The sequence below is a fragment of the Falco punctatus genome (genome assembly GCF_963210335.1).
Source record: "Falco punctatus genome assembly, chromosome: 15".
NCBI lineage: Eukaryota > Metazoa > Chordata > Aves > Falconiformes > Falconidae > Falco > Falco punctatus.
Window position 1 is genome coordinate 2,510,742 of NC_137595.1, and position 19,843 is coordinate 2,530,584.

Below are 19,843 nucleotides of genomic sequence, written 5' to 3' on the forward strand. Positions count from 1 at the left end.
TTGTTAGGCTTGCTCTTGTTTTTTAAACCCATCTCTTGTGTAAACATAATATCTATGAAGTACTTTTTGGATACCCAGTGTTAACCAAACTTAGTTTCTCTCAAAAAAACCCCACATGAATTGTTCTGTATTAGAGCTCTCAGGGTGAAAGACAAAACATGTAATGTGAATCTAGTGAGGCACTTAGCTAGGATGCATTCCATCTGCCTTGTGGGTTGTTTTTTTTTAAAAGTCGTTCAAAAATCCATATAAGTCAAATATTTTTCTTAAAATATTACATTCAGGTTTTTAATAGAGCCAGAGATTAAATTGGCTGCAATTGCTACAATAGATTTAATATATGAAAATAAAAACATTCTACTGTGCTCAAATAAAACCAGTTTCCTGACAGCATGAGAAAGATGGGAAATTATACTCCACAGTTAAGGTTGGGAAAGGCTTTCTGCTGAGAATATCTGTAGACTGTATATGCAGGTATGACAGTGTTTGTTTTGAGTTGGTCCATCAGGATTCTGCCTTTCTCATGCACTGCTTGGGGAGAAAAGGCTGACTTGGGGAAGAAGGTGAATGCTGTCAGCTTGCACGATCTTTGCTTGAACTCCAAACCACAGCATCTTTTAAGATAGGATCCATATAGTGTCATGTCAGTGCTAAGCACTTGTGCTTTTGAAATAAATATTGGTGAAGTTGAGCAAGGAACTTTTCTTGTCCTGAGGTATTAAGAGTTACACTGAGAAAATTCCTATAGGAGTCAGTCAGTTGGCATGCGTGAAATGAGCAGAGGATGCCAAAAACCAGGAGTCCCTGCAAGGTTATTCTTATTCCTCCCAGAAGGGGAGGAATTGAGGAGAGAGGAGACAAATGGAACTAAACAAACATTGATAGATTTCAGCTGTTCAGGCTCAAAACAGAAGTAAAATATTTCCCTATATGATAAAAATAAGAGCTAAGGATGTGGCATTGCTGTAGCCAGAGATGGATGAGCTCTGCCTTATGTAGCTGTTCTCTGTGTCCCCCAACCCTTGAGCAGCTGCACTGGAACCTCTGATCTTTGTTTCTGGCACTAACCAGTGATCTGGAAACCTGAACCAGATCCACAACTTAGATCAATATTATGCTATTCAAGAATGTTTCTACTCAAACGTGACAATACAGTGTTAACAACATTTGTTTAACCCCAGCCATATTCAGGGGAGACCTTTTCTTAAATGCAAACTTTTCTGAAACCTTTTCTGAAATTCAGAACGTAGTAAAGTGAGACCGAGGTTTGAGCCACCAGAAGAAAATGCGAAGGGTTAACATCAGACTGTGGACTGACTAGAGTTAATGAACGCTCTCTGGATACAGCTGAAGTAGTTTTCGAATCCTGACTTGGAACTTCTTCCTGTTTCCCCATGAGAAGTGGATGTGGTGATTTGATTTCTTTAATTAGCTATCTGAAGTTTAGTTTTATTGGAGCTTTTTTTTCCATGCATGAATACTGCCTCACTTTTAAGTTCTAAAGGCGCTCGAGTGTAAAATTTTAACTATTACCTGTTGGGAGACCTATTGTTTAAATGGCTGTGGTGACAAGACTGAAAAAATGAGCCAAAGGCAGCACCGGTTTAAAAAGATCTCGGGGAAATCTGGAAGCTACAAGCTATCTTCCTGTGCTGGACAAATTGATGTTGTTCTTTGTTAGACTTTTTCCCAGCAGGCATGTGGACAGAGATAGAGTGGTGGGAAGAATCAATACACGGGCGGAGAAGAAAGCTGTGCCTCACAGCTGAGTTAGTCAGGGCAGCCACCAAGCATATGAGTATGGGTGATGCCTTAATATTGAATCCCTGGACTTCCACAGAAAGTTTTGGACAAGCTTTGGTCAATTTAAAAGTCTTTTTTTTTTTTTTTTTTTCCCCCATAAAGAAACTAAGCTGGTGTGGGAAAAAAGGAAAGGATTTTAAAACAATTTTTTGGCTTATATAATTGATTACACATCAGTTCTGTGAAACAGATAACGGTCAAGACTTTGGAATATATAGGCAGCTTTTTGCAATATTCAGAAGTTACAAGGAGAGCCTACAGACATCTGTGCTGTACCTTAAGCAATTCAGAGGGAGTGAGGTGATGAGGCTGTTGAAGTGCTGTTACACAGCACAAGAGCAGCCTGCTGTGGCTGGCCCAGGTGGGATCGTCCTGTGAAAAACTGAGGTTTAAATTAGCCGATGCTGTTTAGCAGAGAGGTCTTGGAGCCATACGAGGTAATTCTGCAAAAATACCATATTAGTGATCGTAAAAAGCAAACAAAATGTCAGGAATTTTTAGAATGGGAGAAGGCAAAGGAAAAAAAGAACCAAACAATACCACTGTATAAATCTGTATCTTTAATAGGCTGAAATTACTGTGTTTAAGTGATACAAAAAAAGTAAGAAAAGGTATTAAGTAGGGTGTGATGATCACTGTAGGAGGAACAACCAAATAAGGCAGAATTCTGCAGCTGAGAAAGAGCTGAAAAAGTATGATAATTAATAAAATCATGTCAGGCATGGGACAACAAATAGGAAGTGATTTTTCATAACTTCTATTTCAGCAATGTGGGGAGAGCAATGAGACTAGCAGGTGGCGGGTTCAGAATAAATGAAGTACTTTGTTTGACAACATGTAGTTTAACGGAGAAACTCTGCCAGAGAACATCATATATGGCAAAAATTGCATGGGCTCAGAAAGCAGTGAAACAAATTAAGGGGAAAAGTCTATTAAGGGCTATTAAACATAATTAGTACACCTCTGACTCAAAATTGCGGATTACTGCAAGTCTGGGAAAGTGTGATGTGATGTAGCCCTCTGCAGTCAGTCCATCGGCGTGCTCTTCCCTGGGGTCTGTGGCCAGTGGAGACAGGATACTGGGGTAGACAGGCATTGGATGTAACCCAATAAACCTGTTCTTCTGTTCCTGGATGAAATTGGCTCTGCTCCCAAAATTATGTTAACAGTTTGCATTTAAGAATGTGTTGTCTGCGAAAAACGTTTGATGGAAGAGAATGTATGTGTGGGTTTAGGGTGTGTTGGTTTGTTTTTAATTTGGTGGTTATTACAAACACCTGCAATTGTAAAAGTATTAGGCTCTGGGCATTTAGGCGAAACTAGAAAGTTCCTCTGAAAAGTCAACAGATTCTATATCTGTTTCATATTCAGACATACCAGTGTGACTGAAATCTTACCTCTATCTGCTTCACAAAGTCTGAAGATGTGTGAGAGACTGTAGGTATGAGAGGAACGTATAATTTGTCCCCTGTATCTTAGAAACCAGGGGGGAAAGCAGAAGATTATGGTAATTCTCCCTTTGGTTTCCTTCTGAACAGCTACAGTTTGGTTTAGGAGTGGAGGGCAAGGCTGTAAGAAGTATTGTATGAAGCTGTTTGTTATGTAGTAGCTGCTGGCAGGCTCAAAATTTTCTGTTGAGAGATAAATACTGAAATCTCAAGGTTTGGACATTGAGTATGACTCTGCATAGGGAAGATTTGCCATTGGATCTTCTTTTACATACAGTGAAATGCACGGTGGGATCCAGATCGGGAGTTAGTAACTGGGGGAGTCAGCATGTAGCGAGCTCTGCAAGGTGAAATTCAGCCTCTCCATCTGAGGTTTGAGTTGGATGTTGCGCTCGGGTGTGACTGGGAGAGGTTTCCATTAATCAGAGCTGAAAGGTCACTCTTCCTGGGCTCTTGGGTGGACAGGGAGATGTGAATGAGAGCTTACAGGAGTGAGTGTGGCTGTTCGTCACGTGTCTCATTGCCAATCACAACCTCAACATTTCCTATATACAAAACGTAAGAGCATTTGGTGATACGGACAGCAGGTGATTCCAAAAACAATATGATTTTGCAGCGTGAACAACAGATGCTGACATACATCATGTTTAGACCTAGCTAATAAGGTAGTGTATCAGAAACATCTCCTGCCTTAGGCATAGGTCAAAATAAACTGGCAAAGCCCAATGTAAACAGAAAACTGGCAGCCTTTGGGGAAAATAATAACAGTTTGCACATAAAACCTCATTTTTATGAGATTAGTGGTTTCTAGGCAGGTTTAAAAAGCGCATCTGTATTCACCTCATGGGATCACCTTTGGCTCTGCTAATGTCACTGGGAGTTTTGCCATGGACTGTGGCAGGACAAGATTTTACTCTGTAGGAAATACTTAATGCCGCTTATCCAAGATCATTCCTGTGCACATGTTGCAAATGTACTCAGCCAGAGCAGCAGCTGCAGAGCAACTGGCAAGAATGGGAGAGGAGTAGAATAGCTCTGTGAATGAATTAAAAATATAACCCAAAATGTTCTCACTGGACTTGAACAGAAATAAAGTTCAAGTGAAGCTGACTTATAGATAATAGGTGTAGGATCTTTTTCCCCTAGGCAGAAAATATATGTGAGGAGTAATAAAAAGATAAAAATGAGCAGGTTTGCAAACTTGCTTGTTAGTGACTTGATAATCCTGATTATGAACTGGAAATTCCTTTCTACCTTGTAATGCAGATAAGCAAGTCTCATGGTTTTGGTGGCTAAACCCATGAAACCTTTGTGCTTGAGCAGTCTTTCTCTAAAGTTCTATTTCCTTTCATCACATTAAAATGTATTGGGAGGTAGCCATGAGAGCCTCCATTTCACCTGCAGAGGATCAAGGTTTGAGTTGTGTGTGCTGTGAAGGGATCAAAGTAGCTCCATAAAGCTGTCTGGGGCAATGCTCCTTCCAGGAATTTACACCTGTATAAACTGAGGAACAGCTCGACAGACAGCTATGTCTTCCATAAAATGATTTGGGACCAAAATTAGGAGCTTGGAAGGCCTTAGGATAGCCATCACCTCATACTGCCAGCCATCGAGCGTTAAGCTGAGACTGAAGAATATCAGGGGAATGAAGCTATTTTGGCTGCTTGCCCAGGCGTAGAGAACTCCATCCTACAGCAAATAAACAGCTGGGGGATTTGGTCTTTTAAAAAATAAAATGCAGTGTGTGTTTGTCTTAGTTTCTGATTGCGGTAAGCAGATGCTATGCACAAAGGCTGAAGGAAGCTTGTGGTTTAAACAAAAAAAAACAAACACCCCCCAACAGATGTGGTGGTGACAAAAGTGATCTAAAAAGCTGAGAAAAGACAGTGGGGGGGTTGCAAAGTGGCCTCCAGGTTGGGGCTGTGCTGGTGGCTGTGCCTGCCACCACGGTGTAGGCAGCATCCGGATTAGTGCTTCTGGTCTGGGGTGGAAGCTGGCACTTTTTGGGCTGCAGTGATGCAGCGGGGGAAAGTAGCTTGTTGATGGGAAGGACCTTACTGTGTTGGAAAATGCTCCTTTTTTTCTTTTTTTTTTTAATTCCTGTAAAGAATAACTTTGGGATGTCTCCTGAGAAATCTTGAGAGCCAATCCCTAGGCATCAGCATTCCTGGCTACTGCAAGCAGAAGTTGGCCAACTGCTGCATTGCTTCAGCTACCGAAAGTATTACAATCGGCAATGCAGCCAATTCTTGTGAGCTTTCTATTTATCTCACTACCCCTGCCTCCCTTAAAAACAGTTTATGAAGTTACAGTATTTTGTCCAAGTCTGTACTAAAATAAAGAGGGGATCAGGGGCCCCCAGGATGACATGCACTTGAAATGTTACCCAGGCAAATTAACTGGTCAGAAAGCTGGTGCCCGTAGAGACTGTTGTCTGCTAAATTTTTTGACTCTGGGATGCTTTGGTGTGGCTGGACTGACCTGCTGTTCTGTCTCAGTACAGCCTGACTCTTTTTGGAAAGAGGAAGAAAACTTATATTTAATCCATAGCTTTTCTCTGAATCCCCTCTTCCTTTGTATTATGGTATTTAAGTATTTTAGTTCAGGAAAAAAAGCTTTTTTTCTCTTGAAAAAATTATTTGATTCAGTTTTAGAACAGCAATCATCAAAAAGACTTTTGCTAAATGTCAGTGGTGTATGAGATCTTCAAAGATAGAAAGTAACACAGATCAGAAGCACCTGGATTTAGCGAAGGATCCCTGAGGTCATACTATATTTCTTCTTAAAGTAGTTTCTTATTTAAAGGTAATAAATGCCTGGCAGTGAAACAACTATTAATGCTGTAAACTTTTAGTCTTGTCAGTTAATTTAGCCTCTCTTGTGCTAAACCATACAGGAAATAAACCTTCTTTTTATGGCAAGCCACAGGAGCCTTGTTCAATGCTTGCCTGTGCTTTTAACTCCTTGCCTAGCCAGAGTTCATCTCTCATCAGAAAAACAAAAAATGTTTTTCCTCTCTACTCTCTCTGCCATGCAGGGCTCCTCATTGCCAGCATAAATCCACAGATTCTGAGAAATAATTATCTTAGCAGCTGTTTCCATAAAACACACCAAACTGTAGCCCTCCGCTGTCTGTGGGGCATGTTGATCTCAGGCTAGCTTCTCAGGCTGCTTCCCTGGTAAATACTAGCCAAATGCTGTGCAGATGGTGGAGGCTGAAGTTTCAGGGTGGAACGAGGTGGGACCTGTGCCATTTTAACTGATGTAACACGACAGCCAGCAGTTTTCACAGGGTGTAGTTGCTGCCAGCATTGCATGGACTACTAAGACCTGTGCTGGAGCCCTCCATGAAAATGAAGGTAAAGGAGGAATAAATCTTCTGGCTCTCAGAGGGAGACTGGCTGAAAAAATCAGACTGAGAACCTGACAACAACAGCGAAGTTCAGACTTTCAGGACTAAAGCCCTTTTGAAAGCCTCTAGAGCAAGTAGTCAGGTTTTCAGTGGCACCCTCAGTGCCTTTCCCGCCATTATTCTCAGCCACATTGAGACCTTCTGAATATCTAGGAACGTGCCATGTTCCAGAGAGTTTTCTGCATCTTGTAGGGTGCTGAGCCTGATTATCTTGCAGGAGATTAGTCTTGTGTTAAATTGCATTATAGTCAGTGTGTGAAGCGTGTCTATGAGGCTGGGCTGGTGGTGCATTTGATACTGTGTGTGGAAACGGCCAAAAATGATCCTTAATCCAAATAAGAAAGTAAATAAGCAGTGATTTGAAAAAATAATTACTCCTGCCAACTAACAGCTTAGGAAAGGAAGCTCTGGGAGGCAAAGGGTATATTCAGAATTGTTCAGGGAGTCTGTGACAGAAGTAGCTTAGACTTAAGAACTTTTTTTTTCTTCCACATAGCAAAAGCTCCTGTTTCCTGAGACGGTTTTGTGCCTCAGATAAGAGTTAGAGCGAGATGCTGAGGCTGTAGAGACACTGGCAATACACTGAACGGTCGCGCTAGGGGAAGAGGCCGTGGCTGGAGGCTGCTCTCTGCTCAGGGCCAATCTGAGTTGTCCATTGACCATCCCAGGTGACCATCCCAAAGGAGGGAGTGAGCGAGCATAAACAACTTCACCTTCCGTCATGCCTAACCCAGCTGGCACTGCTTGGAAAAGTGGACAAAGAGGCTACAGTGCTGGCTGATGGCTGGGGAGTGGATGGGTGTGGGGCTGCTCCCAGGTGCGGTGGTGGTGGAATGTCTCTCCTCCCTAGGGGGATGGACCAGGAGCAGGCACTTAGTACTGGCACTAACCCGAATGGCTTTGTTGGTGTACAAGTAGGAACATTACACAAGGTTTCATGAGGCTTGCAGTTCTCTGCTGTTCTGCCTGCGTTGTGCCACACAACTAACTGCAAATGTCAGTAATGATTAATGAGGAAAAATTCAGAAGCTGCGACAACAGGTTTGTTGTTAGATTTCTGCTTTCCTGCTAATCATAAACCTTGCTCAGATAAGTGCAGTTGCTGGAGATGCTCTGGCTGATACACCATCCATTCCAGACCCTGGGGCAGTTGTTGTTACTGCAGATGCTGGGGTTTGCATTTCCTTCTCCCTGGTAGTCTTGGAAGCCTGGTGACTGCTGCAGGATAATGCAGTGTGTGGTTCCTTTGTCTGCTTTTCCTGCTGCTCTCATGTTTGTGATGTTCAGGAGCTATGTTAGTTTTGTACTGGTTTTTGGGAGGAGCAGATCTGTTTGTTTTTATTTAACCCTGCACAGCATTTGGATGCAGTGAATAGGCACAGGTTGAAAGTCCAGGGAGATACAGACTGCCAAGCTCCAAGCCTGCCACAGAAAACAATCGTGCATAATAAATGAAGAGTTCATACTCTGCTGCTGCTTATGCTGTGTTAACGGATAACCGAGATAATGGAGCCTGTATTCCTGCAGTAGGAAGCTGTCTCTCTGTTGGTTTTGGACCAGGCAAGCAATTTTCAGGCTTATGAAAGTCAAATGCCACAAAATTGACTTAGAAAATTGCCAAGGGTCAATTTATTTTGTATTGCAATGGTGGTGTTTTCCTTTTGATTGTGACAGTTCGGAGTGCTGCAATGGTTTGTGGGTGGTGTCAGTGCACGTGGTTAAAGCTGTGTCTTTGCAATACATCAGCGTTTCTTTACATTCTCATCTAAAGCAAGATAAGGGGAGGCTTAGGTCTGGAAGCTTCGTTTTGCAAGACATTTATTTTGGCTAACTTCAGTAGTATATTTACAAAAGAAACTAGAAAAAATACTGATAAGTGAATATTTGCACTTGCAAATCCTTCCTGTTGCTGAATGAAGCAAAGGCCCGATACAGGGTGGCCTGAGGCCACGGTTTGATACATCCTTTCAGCTGGTGTGGCTGCTGGGAGAGGCAGTGCTGCATCCCCTGCCTCGTTTTCTTCCCTGCCCTGTGCTTTTCCTTGTGACGGCACAAGTATCCACATGTCAGCACGGTGAGCTGGGTTGAGGCCCCCAGAACAATACCATTGTGCAACTGGAAGAGTTTCTCCAGCTCAGACCTCCATGTAGCTGCACCAAGGCATACGCTGGTGCAAGAAGGGGCAAACACGTGCTCAGAGACAAGCCTTTGGAGTTCAAGGAGGTGGTCTCTTTCCATGACCCTGATTTCTGCAGGTTGAATGTGTAAGGTCCCAGCGATGAGCTGTGCTTCTCCGACACTCTCTCCTGGATAACGGTCCCTGGACCCCATGCTGGAGGAGGTGAAGTTTGGGAGCAGCTTAGATGGAGTGCCTGTGTGAGGATAAGCAGGCTTTTGATGCTGGCGAGGTCTGGGCATATGAGGTTTCAAGCTGCTGCCAGCCAGTGCCCAGAGAAACCAGCCTGCTTCAAGTACAAAGTTCATCCTTAATCAAACAGGGCTCCTGGTGGGGCTGTTTGCAGAAACCACATGAAGGGAGGGGATAATTGTGCTGCTGTCACTCCTCCCTGAAGCCCAGCGTGAACAGGGAGTTAAGCAGTAGTCGGGCATCCCCCTTGTTTTACATGAAGCACAGACCCTTCCTTTTGAGAGAGGACAAATCTAAGTCTGACACCTCTCCAGAGCTGAAACACTTCACCCGGTGTTCAGCAGTTGGAAGCTTCATTAGCATTCACTGTTTTTCCGTGTTCGGGCTGTTAGGTTGTCTACAAAAAACATTCGCATAGGGAGGTTTGGTGCCTCTTCTAATAACAGCTCTGGTGCTGCCAGCCCCTTCTTGTGACTTCTTGGGTTTTAACTCTCCTCCCTTGCCCAGCTGCTGGGGGTCTTGTGTTTCAGGTGCATGGAAGTGCAGAGTATAAAAAGGCTTGCAAACACCTCTAGTTTTTGCCTGATGATGGAAAGAGATTTAAAATGTTAAAAACTTGTATTAAAGTCCTTGAAAATGGAAGTTTTGGTGGTATGGGGATTGTTTGTTTTTGAAATCCAGGCAAATAATCCCACTGGGCATTGCTGTCACTTTTCACGTGGCTTTAAAAAAAAAAAAGGGGGTGTGGGGGTGTGTGTGGGAAACAGAAAACCCCAAACAAACAAAAAGCAGATCTCTTGATGTACAGAGGGATCTGTGTTTGGAGAGATACTGGTGGTCCCCACAGTACACCAGCCACTGCAGCAGCGTACTCAGGGGTGTTGGCATACCAAAAGCATCACGGTTTAAAAATCCAGAAAATGTGTTGTAACTGTTCATACTGTCTGAATCGCATGGTGGGAGGTAGGAGTTGTTCAGATGTACTGCACAACCAAGGTTTTTTAGCTGTTGTACTTTAGTCACTGCTATCAGTCGTTGGTCAGATGGAAAGCTTTCTGTAGGAAGGCCACTTACCTGCCAACTGAAAAGTAGTGTCATGCAGGGTTTAGTAAATCCAGGTTGCCAAGGACTGTCACGTGGACCACACAGAGAGCCTTATTTTTTCCCCTTGGATTTAGAAACAGATCACTTTAGAGTCACGTGATGTGTAGTGGTTCTTTTCCTCGCAATTAATAACCTGATTGTCAGTATAAGTCAGTGTGTTGGGCACAGTACTTATAAGCATAGAGCAAAGATGAGCATGCATGGAGCGATTTGAACCAGATCACAACAGTAATTTATTTCCTTTGTATTGGAGTTTCAGTTTTAACCATGTAGCTCCTTCCTCCAGAGTGAACTCTGACTGTGTTTCCAGCAGAGGAGCCACAGGTAACTAGGGAAGACCTTTCCTTAAGAAAAGCGAAACATGAGAGACATGCCATGTTTATTGTTACACAATGAGTTAATCCATATTTGTGATAAAACCTTGGAATGTTTTCTATGGCTTCTGTGCTTCTAGTCCTTTAGGAGGCTGTGACTGCTATGGAGAAGAGCACTGGCAGCCTGACTTCTGCATAACTTTGATTTGGCAATAGTGACTCTTTCTAAGCACTTTACAGAATTAATAAAGCATCTAAAGCAGAGAGTATAGGGATGTTTAATTTCTTTTTTTGGTGAGGACACAGATACCCTGACTAAAGGCATGTTGCATCTGATCTGTACAACCATGCAGAACACTCTTGTGAGTTTTGTGCATCTGGCTGGTGGGCTTGTGGCTGAGCTGGGCTCTTGGGCAAAACAAGTAGGATGCTGCCAATGTGGTACATGAGCCTTGACAGGCCAGGAAATGCTAAATGAGTGACTGAATTACTGGGGAGTGGCCAGTAGGGAGGAGAGTTAAAGGAGAATGCACAATCTCACTCTTTCTCCTTGCAGCCAAAAGAGAGAAAGATTTACTTCTGAATTTGGTGGCTTCCATAGGAAAAAGGGTGGTGTTTCAGCTGATGGAGAATCATTTTCATGGACTGGAACTAAATCTGAAATTTATTAAATGGTTCTTTTATACATTGTCTTCAGATGTTGCTGATGAGAAGATGATCTGTGTTAGAAACCTGGTAGCACCACAATAATCCTTGACAAGCAGGTATAAAAGGATGAATGGATTAATCTCCCACATTTCCCCCATGCTTGGATAGTATTTGTTAAGAGCAGAATTTGACTTAAGCTGGGATAATATGTTGATCCTTAAGATACCTTCATAGAAAGTGAACTTAAAACACGTTAAAAAGTTACCAAGGCTTCATTAGGCAGTGCTGCTACTGCTGTTTGCCAGAAGATGAGAAGATGTAAGTAAGGAAATGTTAGTTGTCCTCATATTTGACTACTGGGTAAAGGAATCTGCTTTTGGCCACTGCTGCAGGAAAGTAGCTACACAGACATTCGATGTGATGCAGCGAGTCTGTTCTGGCCTATTTCTGGCCTTTTAGTATCTTTCTTATTAGAACTTGACTGTAATAGAACTTTGGTAGAATTGGCTGTATTGCAACTAGCGACATTCAGAAATCCTGCTGCAGCGTTGACCTTGAATCCTGTATACATATAAATGAAAGAGTCGATACCATTTGAGTCCAGATATTTTTGACTGATCGTACGATGCAACGCTAACAAAAGTGAACTTCTTGTAGATTTGCTTCTGCCAGGTGCTGGTGTGATTATGCCCACAGCATGACTAAGGGATTGCTTAATGTGCTCCAGCCTTGCGTCTTGCTAACAGGTGTCTACTTTTGTAGGTACCAAATGACAAATACCCCAAATCACCATGTAGTGTAACTGTGAAGAGCCTTTGGGATCCTGTTTCTGAGCAGCTGCTTTCCATGACCATTGCTCTCCTGATGCATGCTCTTCATAGCACTGTATTTACACCTCCGCCTGAAATGATGTGACACTGGTGCTCACCTGGATCTCCCCTGGGTGGGAAGTAACACTGCCATGTGCACAGCCAGTGATGATGGAAACCAGGCATTAGTGTATTTACACCACTACTTTCCCTGAACGCTTATCATACTTTACGAGGCACAGAAGTCCTTGCCTTGAGCATACGCCATGTGTGCTGTCCCACCGTTCAGGCCTTTACACACGTGCAGGGTGCATGTCCACATGTCCGTGGTACAAAGGCACCGTCCATCTGGGTGGCGAGCACTGACCAAGATGAGGAAGGAGCGGGCAGCTCACCTGCCTTTCAGAAAAGTGAGCCTGCGTGGGTTCCTTCAGCTCTTGATGCTCTTCCACAGCATAAGTGAAACGTGTGAGATACTATATTTAGTGTTCCCCTGTGCTTCTGAACAGAATTAGGCTCAGATTAGTTTTCTAAATTAGTATCTTCAAAATGGTGATTATGTTACTTTTTCTTTCCTTTGGAACAATGGAGAAAAAGTTTCTTAGTTTTTGCTAAGTAATTTCTTGAATTCGATGGCAAGTCAGCGCCATAGCAATTAGGAACCTACTCAGCAGGCTGCTTTACTGGGCTGTGCCCAACAGAGGAGCTAAGCCTGTGTTACTGGCTGAACTTTCCAAAGCAGGCTAAGGGGACTAAAAGCCAAACTCCCACTGGGGATTTTATTCTCTTTGCAGTCTGTGTCTAAGAGTAAATAAAACTGAGTGGGAGTCGAGTTCATAAGGGCCTTTGGTTCCGTTGAGAATCCTGATCCCCAGGACTCCAGTACATGGAGGTGACATTAACTTTCATACTTGGTTCTTCTGGTAGGAAAAACTTGTTGAATACACTAGGATCTTTTGACTTGGGTTTTGTTGGTGTGGGATTTAAGAAAATTTTAGGCTTTGGGTTGCTGAATAAGTGCACTTACAATGCATTATAATCCATAAGAGAAGCTTTTATTTTTGTTCTCATGAATCAGCTTTTCCATTTATGTAACTTTCTGTGGTTTCTGGAGCGATTTGTTTTGGGAAGTACAGACTTTGTTCTTTGTGCTAGCTTTATTCTTGGCTTGTGCTGCAAAATCTGATCTGTGGTGTGGTACCTTACGCCTGGATAATGCCCCATTGCAGGCAGACCGTGTGCTGCCAGACGTGACGCAACCTCCAGGTTAGGTTGCAGAAACCTTTCAGTAGCCTTGATTTGTTTCCCCCAACCTTGCTCTTAGTGCTGCTCTTTTTGCATCCTTTCACTCCAGGACTTCTTCCTGCTTTTAAAAAGTGGCTTCCAGAATCACATGCAAGCAACAGGAGTCTGGTTGCCGCTCTCACTGTGAGATGGGGCCCATTCCCTCCTGCCCTGCGTCCCAGGCTGGAACGTGATGCTAATGCAGCCCAGGGTCAGTGGGTGCCTGGTGGTGAGAGCCGTATCCAGATAAACAACTTTTAAGCTGTTGGGAGCAAACCACAATAAGATAGGGCTGCATGGGCTTTCCCAAAGGGCCCTGGAGGGAGAAAGTACATATGGAGTCCATCTGGACACTGCCTAATTTCTGGGGGAAAAAAAAAAAAAAACAAAACCAAACCAACAACCCAAACCCAAAAACACAGCACAAATACAGTGTGAGCTTCTCCAGCCTCTTGTGTTTGATTTAGGTCATGTAAGTTCATGGTGGTTTTGCTGTGTTTGTCCTCAATCTCATTCCTTGCAGACCAGAAACCAAGTGCTGGGAGAGAGAATGACGACATTACTATGTGTAAAGCTTGGCTTAAAACAGCCAGAACAAAGAAGTGGTTTGAGTTCTGTAATGATAATTGCCCAGACCTAGAAATAGATAGGTTTTCTACCAGGCAGAGAGGAGTAAGAGTGAGACACGAATCACTGGGAGACACCTCAGAGACAGTAGGTGCCTACTGGTTTCCCACCCTTTGTCCACTGTTGACAGTGGATGGTGACCACCAGCACCACCGTAACTGACACCTCCTGATTGTTAAGCTGATAGGGGGGAAAAAAAACAAACTGGCTTGTTCATACAAATAAAATCAACAAAAAACACTTCATACAAAAATCTGATTCCTTGAATATTACAGTAAAAACAAAGAAAACTGATGGAGGCCCAGGACCAAGCCTGCTCAGAGGTGTTTTGTCTCTGAAGGGAGCCCTGCTGTAGTGTCCTGAGGGTGGAGAACAATTTTAGGGGGCTGTCAGGAATCTAGGACATTTAAATACATAGCTGAACTGCTGTGCTGTTTAACTCCTACAAATTACATTGTGCTGGGAGGTGAAATTACAAGCATTTTGCAACTAATTTGCAAGTATTAACTTCTGCATTAGCAACACACACGAGGAAGACATTACCCTTTTAGAAATCTGATGAGAAATACCAGAAAACCCCCAAACCCAACCAAAACCCACCCAACTTTTTTTTTTTCCTTCAAAAAACGGCTGTGAATTGCTGTGGTGTTAGCCAGCTGCAGTGGCAGAGGTGGTCAAGTCCTGAAGTCAGTGTTCAGCTCAGCCTGCGGGACACCCTGTAGCAAGTTAATTTGTCTTGGCAGCAGCGCAGCATTCCTTGTGCTGCCCTGCTCCCTCCAAGGAAAACCATTTTCTGGATATTTTCACCTTGGCTGAAATGAGTGAAAGGATGGCACTGCTGGCTGCCACTGGGGTTTGATGAAGATTTCTTACGCTACACTCCTGTTCGCTGTTTAAACTTGAGTTCATCAGTCTTCAGAAAGGTACTGAACCATTGTAAGAACTGATGGTTACAAGTCTGGCTACAAACAGTAGCATCATCTGGGGATTGGAACTCTTTCACCTTTCCGCACAAAGTGGATACCCCCTGTGATTTAAAGAATTGCCCCCCTAATGATGAAACAGCTTGTTTGAAATCATCAGTGGCTTGAAATACAACTGTTTTAAAGTTGTAGTTGGTTTTCCTAATCTAGAACCCAGAAGGTTGGAATTGGAAATGGTAAAAAACCCTTTTAAAGCTGGTTTTGTCTTTAAACCAAATTGAGAAGTGTGCAAGATCTAGATCTGCTGTAAGGTTTTGCTTCTCTGTTGTCCTGCTGCTCCTGGCTGTGAGGTTGGGAGAGGCGGTGCAGGCCACATGTTCACCTGGAGCTGGACACTGTAAGTGATGATATAACCATGGCTGGGAACTTTATAGAGGGGGGGAAAATTCCATGGTTTTTTCCTGCATGGAGGTCAGGACACAGGACCCACAGAACTGGTGGAGAACGCCCCATGCCGAGTGCCAGAACGGCAGAGCTGCGGCTGCATTATCGGCATGGGGCAGTTTATTGTGGGATCAAAAAAGCAGCGTTCAAACTGTAAACTTACTTAGGGTTCCTGTGGTCCATAAATAGATTTCCAAAGCATGTCTATTGTCCAACAAGGAATGTATTTATAAACTGAAAAGAGAACAAGACCTAAAAAAAACCCCAAACCCCTCTTGGCCAGCAGTGTAAACTAGACTATTCTTTTCTATGTGTATGGCTGTGTATACCAAATAAGATAGAAACTTCTTTGAAGTTAATTTCAATAAAGTGTTTACAACAACTGTTGCCTTGCAGCAGGTAGTGCTAAGAGAGGCTGGCTGTCAGCCAGTTTACAGGTCTGGCTGGAGGTGGGGATGAAGTATTGCCTGCTTGCTGGACTGAGGTCCTGCAGCATCATCCCCTGCCTCCGTTCTGTTTATCTTTTAGTTGAGTTTTTTTTGTTTGGTTGGTTGGGGTTTTTTTGTAATGAGTAAAGATTTGGAGGAGAGAAAAAATCTTGAGTCTAAAATGTTTCCAGCATTTTCTGGGAAGTTTTTCTGCCCACTTTGGGTTGAAAGCTTCATTTTTGTTGGACTGTGATTCATTGGAAAATGTCACCTGTTTTTACTCTTGGCAGCTTTGATGCAGTTTCTCTTGCATTACTGACATCATTCACTGATGCAAATTAAACTTCTGATGTGCATTCAAGTGAGGGACAATACTTGTTCATAATTCTAAACTACTCATTTTCATAATGTTATTCTGTACACGTGCTCTGTTGAAAGCTTCATGTTTTATGATCAGCTTATAACTAGAAAGGAAGAGAATCTTAAAACAGAAGGATATCTTACCAAAAAAAAAAATCTGGAAGCATCAGCTTCTGATGTTGCTCATGCAGATTCTGTATGCAGAAGAGTACAGCTTGGTGGTGAGACTTCGCTTAACCACCAATAACTTACCATAAAGCTATTTCTGTCTCTGGAACAGACATTGAAAGGCAAAACAAAGTGGAAATAGATTCATTTGGTTAAAGCTTCCCTTTTAACATTATCTTAGGAACATCAGCAAAAAGTATAATGTTTCCACTTGGGTATTTTTAGCTGTTTTCCCCCCGGAATGGCTTGAGAGAGAAGTGTAAGTCAGTGTGTTCAGGCTGAGAAACCAGGTGTGTGTTTCTGGGGTGGGGGTAAAGCCATCTGTGAGCAAACCTGGCTTTCGTGAGAGCATACTTGTTTCCCCAAGCAGGGTAGCAGTGAGCTCCAGCAGGATGCGGCCCTTCCTCTTGGCAGAACTGATGCTGCTGCTCCCCACCCCAACCGTTCTTCTGTCCCTCTGGCTCCATCCTACCTCCACCCCTGGGATTTCACCCCTGTCTCCATCTATCCATTTTGTTTCTTCCATCTGCTCCTGCCTGCAGCCTCTTTCCTTCCTTGTAGTTGTCTACCCATGCCTGTGCTTGATTTCTCTGTCGTTCTTGTGCTTTTGTGTCTATCCACAAGTCCTGCCTCACCAGTGCTGGTCCCCAAGCCTCAGGACCACCTGGCCTCAGCAGTGTTGCTCTCGGCACCCCAGCTCCTGTGCTGGCTGCACACATGTTCCCAGCTCTCCACTGGCACTCTCTGCCCTGCAAAATGTGTCACAAGCACTTGCTGTAAACAAGGATTTTCATGGTTGCAAACTGGTTAGCTACAGCTAACAGGCCAAAATAGCTGTAGATATGACAGTTGTTGGCGTAGGACAAGGTGCAGTATCAGGGAGGGCGCTGGCCGGTGTCCATGCCTGCTTAGGTAGCTGGGAGAGGGTTTTTTGGGAAGCGAGTGCTGCATGTTGACAGGCACATCCTGAAGAAGAGTTCCTCGCTCCTTACCAAACATGGGCAGCAGGAACCATCTTCCAGGCTCTTGTCCTGAGGACAGCGTATGCCCTTTTGATTACGACAAAATCCCCTGAAGCAGCAGCAGCCGTCTCTTGCTCTATTTTAGGCACTTCCCTCCCAGTGGTATTCTGCTGCCTGAGATGAACAGAAGTTTTCTAAATAAAATCCCATAAAATAATGCAGTCTGGCAGCTCGGTGTCTGTTCAGCCCAGTGATCGGTGCCGTGTTTTGCTGGAGCATTTAATACTCTTGTGTAAGTGCTTGTCACTGTGGTCAGAAGACTTGTCTGAGGAGCTGGGGGGAAGACATCATCTCTTTAATCTTCCAACTTGTTTTTTTTCCTTTGGCCTGAAAACTAGGATTTCAAACTAGTATTACTTATGCATCAACACCAGCTCATTGCTTTTCTTTAAAGTTCTTCAGAGAATTACCTCCTTTGACCACAGATGGGCTGAGAACAGCACAGAGACCAAGCTGTCATGCTTGCCTTCCATGCAGTGCCTTCTCTAGCAGAAAAAAAATATATTTCCAGCTTGCTAGCTCTTCCTAAACAAGCAGAGAGGGTTATCTGCTGTGATAGCCCTTTGGAGCTGCGGTCGTGAACTTGGGATCTGGTTGTGCTACCTGTAGCTGAAAAAACAACCCAGACTATCCTTGCTTCATGAAGCTGGGAGAATGAGCAAAAATAGAGCAAAACAGGCAATGTGGCAGTGTACAGAGAGATGTTTTGCATATGTATGTGTAAGAGGAAGACTCTGTTTAAGTTCATCGTATGAAATAATGGCAACATAGGATAGCCAGAGGCGTTTTCTTCCTGTTGAAGAAGCATTTGAATGGCTGAGGTAGCGCAGCCCTGTCATACTGAGTGCTGCACGAAAGGAGTGGATAGGGGAGTCTGCCTGTGGAGGGGTTGCACTGTGAGCCTGAGCTGAGATGCTGTGAGGAATGTGAGGATGTCTTTATGGCTAGGAGGCAGTTGAATAGTAAAATTGATTTAAAAACTAAAGAGACTTGTCAGGAGATCAAAATGCTAATTGCTGTCAAACTTAGAACTCTTGTTTTACATGGCAGAGTGTGTAGTTTGATAGCAGATTGGGTTAAAACTTGGTGGGTTTTTTTTTCTTGAAAATTCTGGGACATCTCAAAGTGTGTTTTCACTAAGCAGCAGATTTTGGAGTGAGACTGATGAAAACTAGTTGGATCTGGCATTTACAAATGGTGGGAAAAGGTTAATTAAAATGTTACTAGTTTGGGGAAAAAAATATCTGTTTATTACCAGTTCAGTATGTTGCCTTAGATACTGACTACTTGTGGCCTATGACATACCCACAACCACTGACAGAGGAGTTTACAGTTACAAAGATCTTTCCCTTACTTTAGTCCTACAGAATAATTCATGAAGGAAGTGCTTGCCTTTTTTTAACCTCTGAGCTGTATGGCATGATGTAGAAAAACTTGCCCTGACTGTTGCCTCCTGCTGTGACCCCTGTTATTAAAATAAAAGCAAGCGAAGAAATCTCTTACCAGTAGATCAGAGTCTGCTGAGAAATGTTTTCCTATACAGACTGTAACATGAATTATTTCCTCAGAGTGGTATCAAGTTGTCCATTTTTATTTTTAGCCGTGATGAAAATTGGCTAATGCCCAGCAATATTCTTATATTTGAGGGTACAAGAGTACTCACTTATGGAGTTTAGCAGCTCCTCTGCTGATGTGTTGGCCAGACTTAAGTTTGCTCTCGCAGCCCTGGCCAGGTGGCTTCTCCGCTGGAGCTGGGAGCACGTTTTTCCTCTGTCGGGAGGGCAGGGCTGGTCCCCTTTGCACTACACTGAGCTGGATGCAGAAGATCTAGCTATGCAGGTTTTTAAAAAACACCCCACGCCACCCCAGTCCTAGTTTCACCTGGGCCGGTTCCCCTATCCTGGATTGTCGCACAGCCGGCAGGGGTGGCTCCGGAGCAGCTGCTCCAGGGCACGGCAGTGGATGGGTAACGGCTGCCGAGGCATGGCGGTCTCCGCCTCGGAGATGCCACGCGCTGCTCTCCCGGGTTGCTCTGGAGATGCCACACGCTGCTCTCCCAGACTGCACCCTTGCCGTTTTTGTCCCGTAGTAGCACTTTTCCTACGCGGGACGTCTCGCCCTCCCTGCAGCTCCCGTTCCGTGCGGGGCCGCAGGCACCACGTTTAGCGCTCCGTGGCTGGGTGCCCGTGCCGTGCCGCGCCGTGCCGCGCCGCCGGAGCTGCGTGCCTTCCCTTCACCCTATATGGAGAGGCTGCTCGGGGAGGCTGCTGGCTGACCTGAATTAGCAGCAGTGCCACATCTGTATGAAGTGCTGCTTTTGTTGCACTGAGCTGATCAGGTTAAAGCCAGGCCTTGGACTGGTTTTGTACTGAAGGGAATAATTTGAAGAGAACAAATTTCCCATCAAATCTCATTTTCAATTGTTTGCCAGGATGTGCATGGTTATAATTTCCTCTGTGGTGGAAAAGTCATGCAGAGGAAGAACAGACTGTAAGCAGAACATCGCCGTATCAGGAAGTCTGTAATTCATATAGGACAGTAATGAAAACCACCTTTCCTGTAAAAAGCCAGCAGTTTTTGCCACATAGGCCCTGCTTTCCACTTGGTTGCTGTGTGAGTATGCAGAGGATGGGCAGCATCAGGTGTGAGATCTCATCCGGCCTGTGCAGTCACTCCCTGAG

General features: G+C 44.0%; 1 protein-coding gene across 1 annotated transcript in view; it reads left to right on the forward strand.

Moving 5' to 3' along the window:
- Positions 1–19,843, forward strand: part of SH3BGRL (SH3 domain binding glutamate rich protein like) — a 37,607-nt gene that overhangs the window by 5,429 nt on the left and 12,335 nt on the right. The window lies entirely within an intron of this gene.